The sequence below is a fragment of the Pygocentrus nattereri genome, chromosome 2, assembly GCF_015220715.1.
Source record: "Pygocentrus nattereri isolate fPygNat1 chromosome 2, fPygNat1.pri, whole genome shotgun sequence".
NCBI classification, from domain to species: domain Eukaryota; kingdom Metazoa; phylum Chordata; class Actinopteri; order Characiformes; family Serrasalmidae; genus Pygocentrus; species Pygocentrus nattereri.
The window spans coordinates 947,997-958,470 of NC_051212.1; the positions used below are offsets into that span (position 1 = coordinate 947,997).

General features: G+C 42.8%; 1 protein-coding gene across 3 annotated transcripts in view; it reads right to left on the reverse strand.

Annotated features, from left to right (window-relative positions):
• The window catches only part of LOC108416175 (NACHT, LRR and PYD domains-containing protein 3-like), a 49,908-nt gene extending 41,849 nt beyond the window's left edge, over window positions 1-8,059 (reverse strand). For all 3 annotated transcript variants that reach the window (XM_037532094.1, XM_037532091.1, XM_037532103.1), the window contains exons 1-2: window positions 7,770-8,059; window positions 7,425-7,606 (exon numbers count right to left, since the gene is read on the reverse strand). The gene's annotated coding sequence lies outside the window, so the exon portion shown is untranslated. The remainder of the gene's footprint in view (window positions 1-7,424; window positions 7,607-7,769) is intronic.
• Window positions 8,060-10,474: the final 2,415 nt, after the last annotated feature.

The following is a 10,474-nucleotide window of genomic DNA, read 5'->3' on the forward strand; positions in this document are numbered from 1 at the left end:
CATATACAAGTCCTGCACAGTGGTCAGAGGGATTTTAAGCCATTCGTCTTGCAGGATAGTGGCCAGGTCACTACGTGATGCTGGTGGAGGAAAACGTTTCCTGACTCGCTCCTCCAAAACACCCCAAAGTGGTCAATAATATTTAGATCTGGTGACTGTGCAGGCCATGGGAGATGTTCAACTTCACTTTGATGTTTATCAAACCAATCTTTCACCAGTCTTGCTGTGTGTATTGGTGCATTGTCATCCTGATACACGGGACCGCCTTCAAGATACAATGCTTGAACCATTGGATGCACATGGTCCTCCAGAATGGTTCGGTAGTCCTTGGCAGTGACGCGCCACCCATGATATGGCAGCCCAAACCATCACTGATCCACCCCCATGCTTCAGTCTGGGCATGCAACAGTCTGGGTGGTATTCTTCTTTGGGGTTTCTCCACACCGTAACTCTCCCGGATGTGGGGAAAACAGTAAAGGTGGACTCATCAGAGAATAATACATGTTTCACATTGTCCACAGCCCAAGATTTGCGCTCCTTGCACCATTGAAACCGACGTTTGGCATTAGTCATGAGTGACCAAAGGTTTGGCTATAGCAGCCCGGCCGTGTATATTGACTCCGTGGAGCTCCCGACGGACATTTTTGGTGGAAACAGGAGAGTTAAGGTGCACATTTAATTCTGCCGTGATTTGGGCAGCCGTAGTTTTATGTTTTTTGGATACAATCCCGGTTAGCACCCGAACATCCCTTTCAGACAGCTTCCTCTTGCGTCCACAGTTAATCCTGCTGGATGTGGTTCGTCCTTCTTGGTGGTGTGCTGACATTACCCTGGATACTGTGGCTCTTGATACATCACATAGACTTGCTGTCTTGGTCACAGATGCGCCAGCAAGACGTGCACCAACAATTTGTCCTCTTTTGAACTCTGGTATGTGACACATAATTTTGTGTGCATTTTAATATTTTGAGCAAAACTGTGCTCTTACCCTGCTAATTGAACCTTCACACTCTGTTCTTACTGGTGCAATGTGCAATTAAGGAAGATTGGCCACCAGACTGGTCCAATTTACCAAACTGGGAGGGAAATGGAGTTCCATTTAGCCATGGAACCTCCCACACTAAAATGACAGGTGTTTCAGTTTCATTTTCCAACCCCTGTATGTGTATATGTATATATATATATATATATATATATATATATATACAGTGGGTTGCAAATGTATTCAGCCCCCTTGAACTTTTCAACCTTTTGCCACATTTCAGGCTTCAAACATAAAGATATGAAATTGACATTTTTTGTGAAGAGTCAACAACAAGTGGGACACAATCGTGAAGTGGAACGAAATTTGTTGGATATTTTAAACTTTTTTTAGAAATAAAAAACTGAAAAGTGGGGCGTGCAATATTATTCAGCCCCCTTGCTTTAATACTTTGTAGCGCCACCTTTTGCTGTGATTACAGCTGCAAGTGGCTTGGGGTACGTCTCTGTCAGTCTTGCACATCGAGAGACTGAAATTTTTGCCCATTCTTCCTTGCAAAACAGCTCGAGCTCAGTGAAGTTGGATGGAGAGCGTTTGTGAACAGCAGTTTTCAGCTCTTTCCACAGATTCTCGATTGGATTCAGGTCTGGACTTTGACTTGGCCATTCTAACACCTGGATACGTTTATTTGTGAACCATTCCATTGTAGATGTTGCTTTATGTTTTGGATCATTGTCTTGTTGGAAGATAAATCTCCGTCCCAGTCTCAGGTCTTTTGCAGACTCCAACAGGTTTTCTTCCAGAATGGTCCTGTATTTGGCTCCATCCATCTTCCCATCAATATTAACCATCTTCCCTGTCCCTGCTGAAGAAAAGCAGGCCCAAACCATGATGCTGCCACCACCATGTTGGACAGTGGGGATGGTGTGTTCAGGGTGATGAGCTGTATTGCTTTTACGCCAAACATAAGTTCGATTTTGGTTTCATCTGACCAGAGCACCTTCTTCCACATGTTTGGTGTGTCTCCCAGGTGGCTTGTGGCAAACATTAAATGAGACTTTTTATGGATATCTTTGAGAAATGGCTTTTTCTTGCCACTCTTCCATAAAGCCCAGATTTGTGCAGTGTACCACTGATCGTTGTCCTATGGACAAAGTCTCCCACCTCAGCTGTAGATCTCTGCAGTTCATCCGGAGTGATCATGGGCCTCTTGGCTGCATCTATGATCAGTCTTCTCCTTGTTTGAGCTGAAAGTTTAGAGGGACGGCCGGGTCTTGGTAGATTTGCAGTGGTCTGATGCTCCTTCCATTTCAATATGATCGCTTGCACAGTGCTCCTTGAGATGTTTAAAGCTTGGGAAATCTTTTTCTATCCAAATCCGGCTTTAAGCCTCTCCACAACAGTATCTCGGACCTGCCTGGTGTGTTCCTTGGTCTTCATGATGCTCTCTGCGCTTTAAACAGAACTCTGAGACTATCACAGAGCAGGTGCATTTATACGGAGACTTGATTACACACAGGTGGATTCTATTTATCATCATCAGTCATTTAGGTCAACATTGGATCATTCAGAGATCCTCACTGAACTTCTGGAGTGAGTTTGCTGCACTGAAAGTAAAGGGGCCGAATAATATTGCACGCCCCACTTTTCAGTTTTTTATTTCTAAAAAAAGTTTAAAATATCCAATAAATTTCGTTCCACTTCACAATTGTGTCCCACTTGTTGTTGATTCTTCACAAAAAATTACAATTTCATATCTTTATGTTTGAAGCCTGAAATGTGGCAAAAGGTTGAAAAGTTCAAGGGGGCTGAATACTTTTGCAACCCACTGTATATCAAAAGAATGCTCTATGAATGAATCAACAGCAGAGAAAACAGGAAATTTACATATGAGCTGCTTCTTGTGGTCTTTGGTGGAGAGACCCTGGCAGCACATTCTCCAAACGGCCAAAAGGCAACCACTGCTGTGAGTGAGACCATCAAGGAGGACCTGCCAGCCACAACATGTCAGCTTTAATAGATAATTGCTACTTCATCTCTGTCAAAATGTTTCAGATGCCATAATTTGGGTGTGTGTGTGTGTGTGTGTGTATACTATCACACACACACACACACACATATATATTCAGATTAGTTTCGTTTGCAGCCCTGATTGAATTTGCTCTGTTTTTTCAAAGTTGCCGTCACATTTGAGGCTTTGATTTAATTTGGCTGTAAATGTTTGTGAAATAATTAGTTATTTCCTGAAATTGTAGGTAGACACGAACTAAAAAGAAAGTTCATGGTAAAAAATCTAATTATTTGTCTGAAATGTCTTCAGTCTTAACATCTAATGATGAGTGGACTAGGAGAAAGCCTCAGAAATGGCTTGCAATAGTGATTTTGCCTTTTCCTTGAAATAGCAGTTTTGGAGGTATTTGACACGCCAACCAAACCGATTCATTAGATCAAAATAACGACTTATTCAGTCATTCAGTTTTCTGCTGGAGGGAAGGACTGAATTTGAGTTCTGGGGTCAAATGCATTTGGAAATCTTGTGACATTTAAAAAAATCCCAGTTTCAATTTACTGAGCATATGCAGTTATTTCAACTGCTGTATAATTTGAATGTAACCTCTTAGCTTTATTGGGGCAGTCGTGGGCTGCAGGTTAGGGAGCCGGCCCTGTGATTGGAAGGTCGTCGGTTCGATCCCCTGAACTGACAGCACATGACTGAGGTGCCCTTGAGTAAGACACTAACCCAATTGCTCCCCAGGTACCATGGATAAGGCTGCCCACTGCTCCAGGCAAGTGTGCTCACTGCCCCTTAGAGTGTGTTCACTAGTGTGTATGTAGTGTTTCACTCCATGGATTTCTGGCATAACCCAGACATAAACCACAGTGAATACAGTAGCCACAGCACCCAAGAATAACAGGTTATAAGACAAAAGAGCCTAAAGAGTTTCAGTGTAATAATCAGTGGAACTGTACTAAATGGTGGGAATATTCAGTGCAACTGTACTAAATGGTGGGAATATTCAGTGGGACTGTACTAAATTGTGGCACTATGCAGTGGAATTGTCCTAAATTGTGGAACTACTCAGTGGGACTGTACTAAATTGTGGGACTACTCAGTGCGACTGTACTAAATGCTGGGAATAATCAGTGGGACTGTACTAAATGGTGGGAATATTCAGTGGGACTGTACTTAATTGTGGAACTACTCAGTGGGACTGTACTAAATGGTGGGAATACTCAGTGGGACTGTACTAAATGGTGGGAATATTCAATGGGACTGTACTAAATTGTGGCACTATTCAGTGGGACTGTACTAAATTGTGGGAATATTCAATGGGACTGTACTAAATTGTGGGACTACTCAGTGGGACTGTACTAAATTGTGGGACTACTCAGTGGGACTGTACTAAATGGTGGGAATATTCAGTGGGACTGTACTAAATGGTGGGAATAATCAGTGGAACTGTACTAAATGGTGGGAATATTCAGTGCAACTGTACTAAATGGTGGGAATATTCAGTGGGACTGTACTAAATTGTGGCACTATGCAGTGGAATTGTCCTAAATTGTGGAACTGCTCAGTGGGACTGTACTAAATTGTGGGAATAATCAGTGGGACTGTACTAAATGGTGGGAATACTCAGTGGGACTGTACTAAATGGTGGGAATATTCAATGGGACTGTACTAAATTGTGGCACTATTCAGTGGGACTGTACTATATTGTGGGAATATTCAATGGGACTGTACTAAATTGTGGGACTACTCAGTGGGACTGTACTAAATTGTGGGACTACTCAGTGGGACTGTACTAAATGGCTGGACTACTCAGTGCGACTGTACTAAATGGCTGGCCTACTGAGTGCGACTGTACTAAATGGTGGGACTACTGAGTGCGACTGTACTAAATGGTGGGACTACTCAGTGTGACTGTACTAAATGGTGGGACTAATCAGTGGGACTGTACTATATTGTAGGACTGATCAGTGGGACTGTATTAAATTGTGGGACTACTCAGTGGGACTTACTAAATGGTGGGACTAATCAGTGCGACTGTACTAAATGGCTGGACTACTCAGTGGTACTGTACTAAATGGTGGGACTACTCAGTGGGACTGTACTAAATGGCTGGACTACTCAGTGGGACTGTACTAAATGGCTGGTCTACTCAGTGCGACTGTACTAAATGGTGGGACTACTCAGTGCGACTGTACTAAATGGTGGGACTACTCAGTGGGACTGTACTATATTGTAGGACTGATCAGTGGGACTGTATTAAATTGTGGGACTACTCAGTGGGACTGTACTAAATGGTGGGACTACTCAGTGGGACTGTACTTAATTGTGGAACTACTCAGTGGGACTGTACTAAATGGTGGGAATACTCAGTGGGACTGTACTAAATGGTGGGAATATTCAATGGGACTGTACTAAATTGTGGCACTATTCAGTGGGACTGTACTAAATTGTGGGAATATTCAATGGGACTGTACTAAATTGTGGGACTACTCAGTGGGACTGTACTAAATTGTGGGACTATTCAGTGGGACTGTACAAAATGGTGGGAATAATCAGTGGAACTGTACTAAATGGTGGGAATATTCAGTGCAACTGTACTAAATGGTGGGAATATTCAGTGAGACTATACTAAATTGTGGCACTATGCAGTGGAATTGTCCTAAATTGTGGAACTACTCAGTGGGACTGTACTAAATTGTGGGTCTACTCAGTGGAACTGTACTAAATGGTGGGAATAATCAGTGGGACTGTACTAAATGGTGGGAATAATCAGTGGGACTGTACTAAATGGTGGGAATATTCAGTGGGACTGTACTTAATTGTGGAACTACTAAGTGGGACTGTACTAAATTGTGGGAATACTCAGTGGGACTGTAATAAATGGTGGGAATATTCAATGGGACTGTACTAAATTGTGGCACTATTCAGTGGGACTGTACTAAATTGTGGGAATATTCAATGGGACTGTACTAAATTGTGGGAATATTCAATGGGACTGTACTAAATTGTGGGACTACTCAGTGGGACTGTACTAAATTGTGGGACTACTCAGTGGGACTGTACTAAATGGCTGGACTACTCAGTGGGACTGTACTAAATGGCTGGACTACTTAGTGCGACTGTACTAAATGGTGGGACTACTCAGTGCGACTGTACTAAATGGTGGGACTAATCAGTGGGACTGTACTATATTGTAGGACTGATCAGTGGGACTGTATTAAATTGTGGGACTACTCAGTGGGACTGTACTAAATGGTGGGACTAATCAGTGCGACTGTACTAAATGGCTGGACTACTCAGTGGTACTGTACTAAATGGTGGGACTACTCAGTGGGACTGTACTAAATGGCTGGACTACTCAGTGGGACTGTACTAAATGGCTGGACTACTCAGTGCGACTGTACTAAATGGCTGACCTACTCAGTGCGACTGTACTAAATGGTGGGACTACTCAGTGCGACTGTACTAAATGGTGGGACTACTCAGTGGGACTGTACTAAATGGTGGGACTACTCAGTGGGACTGTACTATATTGTAGGACTGATCAGTGGGACTGTATTAAATTGTGGGACTACTCAGTGGGACTGTACTAAATGGTGGGACTAATCAGTGCGACTGTACTAAATGGCTGGACTACTCAGTGGTACTGTACTAAATGGCTGGACTACTCAGTGGGACTGTACTAAATGGCTGGACTACTCAGTGGGACTGTACTAAATGGTTGACCTACTCAGTGCGACTGTACTAAATGGTGGGACTACTCAGTGCGACTGTACTAAATGGTGGGACTACTCAGTGGGACTGTACTAAATGGTGGGACTACTCAGTGGGACTGTACTATATTGTAGGACTGATCAGTGGGACTGTATTAAATTGTGGGACTACTCAGTGGGACTGTACTAAATGGTGGGACTAATCAGTGCGACTGTACTAAATGGCTGGACTACTCAGTGGTACTGTACTAAATGGTGGGACTACTCAGTGGGACTGTACTAAATTGTAGGACTGATCAGTGGGACTGTACTAAGCTGTAATACCTACATATCTACAGTGCAGATTCAACAAGAACAGTTAAGTGAAATATGTAAGATACAGCTTTAAAAAATGACATAACCTGTAAATGAACTGTGACAATAAAGTCCACTGGAAGTAATTTTGTCTTTGGTATGTTTCATTTTGCTCGAGGCGGCTCAGAAATGTAGGATTACAGTTGTTATTCTGTGTATAATGCAGGAGGTGAAGAGGTATTTACAGTACTGCTAATATCACTGTACTGTTTCAATGATAAGGGTGAAGAATCAAATTAAATACCTTTTTATTACTGCTGTATTGCACTATTAATGCATTTACACCGCTCTGAGTAAAGACTGAAGTATTTTAGGAAACTGCAGTGATTTCTGTGAGGGCTTTTCCGCTTAAATGGTTTACCGTAAAATCCAGAGTAGATGAGCCTCTGCGTTTTTACTGGAAACACACCGAGCGGGGGGGGGGGGGGAGTATTCCTGAGTTCCTCTACCGCTTTTCACCAGCGCCTCTCAGCGATTCACAGTCCACGCGCTGATCTAGAACCTTCTCTACTCGCCGCTTTCCACCTTCTGCTGGAGCTTCAGCTACGGACGGATAAACACACACACACACCTCAACATGGAGCTTCAGCTACGGACGGATAAACACACACACACACACACCTCAACATGGAGCTTCAGCTACGGACGGATAAACACACACACTAATATACACACTCAGCTCGACATGGAGTTCACTACAACTCACCGGGTGGACTGAAGTCTGTGTACGTCTCTGTTACTGTGAGTCTCTCTCCTTCTTCCCCACACAGCTCCGCTCTCTCCCTCTGTCGCTCCCTCTGTCGCTCCCTCTGTCTCTCCCTCTATCCCTCTGTCTCTCCCTCCCTCTATCCCTCCTGTTCGTGGTTTCTCTCTTAGCGAGGGACTGTTCACAAACGCGGCGTGCTGCGCAGTTTCGCATGTCAGCAGACTCGGAGAGACTCAGGATGGAGACACACTAATGAAGGATTCAGGAATGTGCGCTGTGTTTATCTTCCCACTGTGAACAGGAAGATTATGACCATAAAGAAATAAAAACTTTAATTCTGTAAACATTCGATGTTCCTTCAGTTCATTTCCAATGTTTTTTTTTTTTTTTATTGCAAGTTTGAAGAATGAGCCTGAAGAAAAAATGAGGGTTGAGTTCGTGAATTAGATTGAAAGCTAATCCAGGTTTAAATTTAATGGGAGTAAATTGGTTTTTTTTTCTTCTTCAATCGCAGATGCAGGCAATATGTCAAAATCAGTCAATGTGCATCAAAGGAAATAAATAGAAAATAAGAAATTTCAGAGGGGTGTATTTGTAGGAAAAAACACTGTGAGGAAAACCTGGTTTTAGGCTGGCCCAAGCTGATTTAATACACTAAAATAACTGGGAACATGGCACGTTATGCAGAAATGCACACAATGAAATGAATAGGATGCCGAAATTCCAGGTGGCTACTGAAGGCCTTATTGACTTCGGGCCAGGACAATTACATATCCTCTATAGAGAACCGGTCTCCCACTGTAAGGAAAACCTGGTTTTAGCCTGGCCCAAGCTGATTTAATACATTAAAATAACTGGGAACATGGCACATAGAGCAGAGGTAGATCAATTCCAGGGGGATATTGAAGATGTTATTCCTATTGTGCCAGAGAAATGACATCACACACAGTTTCTCACTGTAAGGAAAATCTTATTTTAGTCTGCCCCAAAATGATGTTGTAGTGCGATAATGCACACACAAGCTTAATAAAAAGCGGAAGTTCTTCAGAGACGTTGAAGGCCTTATTTATGTCAGGCCATGTCATGGAATAAGGTATTTTCAAAGGAGCACCAGTTTCCACCTTAAAAATGGTCTGGTCCATGGTGATTTCATATCTTACTGCTGGTAACAGCACACTGAGCAACATTTCACACCACTAAATGAATAAGAAGCTGAAATCTCAGATATGCTTTGAAGGCCTAATTAGATTAGTCCCTTTTAAGTACATTCACTGTCCTAGTACATAAAGCCTAAAATAAAACTTTCTCTTATTTTGATGGAATAAATCATTTCAGTTTTATATTTTTGGGCACCCAGCTTCGCATTTTTCATATTTGTGAGTTGTAATTTGGCGATTACTGCTCTTTATTTTTTGATAAAGGACTTTTTTTGCGGACTTTTGGCTCCGTCATCTATGCTAACAGAGCCATGTGGCACCGATTTAAAAAGTTAGAAGAGAAAAGCTCCGTGGCCCAACGACCACACCGGTTCACTAACACCAACAGCTCATAGTCTGGAACGGAAACGGTGAACATCAAATCCAGACCGTTTACGACCTGAGTGGAAAATCAGCCTCATAGAATACAAGCGCTCCCTAAACACGGCCAAAGCCTCGGATTTCAGCACTAACTGGGAATAACAGGCTATCCCGAGATCCTGTTCATGACTGTGTAGTCAGCAGGGTTCAGGGTGAGATGGGGCCTGATTTGAAAGCAGCCCCTGGAGGCAGCCGCCTTTGTGTTCCAGGTGTAATTCAGTCCCGGGTCAGGTCACCACAGGATTGTTTGGTCTGGTTTGGTTTCTGCCAGTCGCCTGCAGCAGTCAGCATCGGGGCTCCCAGGCTAAGACTGAAGAAAGTCGTTTTTTGGTGTGTTCATACTGTTTTGGTACTGTGGTCTTTTATACTGTATTTCGGCTGGGTGCCCGAATTACGCATCGGCAGTAAGGCTACAAAAGGCTGAGTTCCCGGATTGTTGAATGGTGTGGCCTTGGGTTAGGGTTAGGGTTAGGCTTATACTCTGAGTGGTCTCAGTTCACACTGGAAGGCTGTAAGTATTCCGCCCCCTACTGGTGGCTTCTTTTGGGTGTGGTTTGCACTTTTTTGGAGTGTTAATTTGCTTTTGATTTAAGTTGGAGATTTTCCTTTTTTTTTGCTGCATGTTTTGATTTAATTATTAATTTCTTTTTCTTTTTTTTTTGCTTTTGGATTGTGCTTATTGAGTTTAATGCGGGGCGATAGTCTGTCATGAGGCCCAGGGTTGTGCTCTCTTCATGAAACGCTGGAGTTAATCGTGTGCCTGCATTTTCCTTTTTTTGAGGAACGTCTGTCTGCTTCAGGGTAACAGCCTTATCTCGTGCTAACTGACTTTAGCCAACTTTTAAAAAGTTGCTGTTGTGTAAATTTTAAGTAGTATTTGTAAATTGAGATTAGAAATAATACATTGTTTTTTTTAGTCTTGTTAGAGAGAGAGAGGTTTCTGTTTAAGCCATTGAGAAAAGAAAAGCTTTCGTCTTGGTTCTGTGTGCCTTTAAATTTAAGAAGTTATAAGGGGTGTTACAGTAGAGCGTGGAAATAAAAGTAGCAGGTTGTGCACCCACTTGGTGAAAGCCACACATAGGCAGGGATTATTTGTTTAAACAAACCACCAACATGAAATCATATACA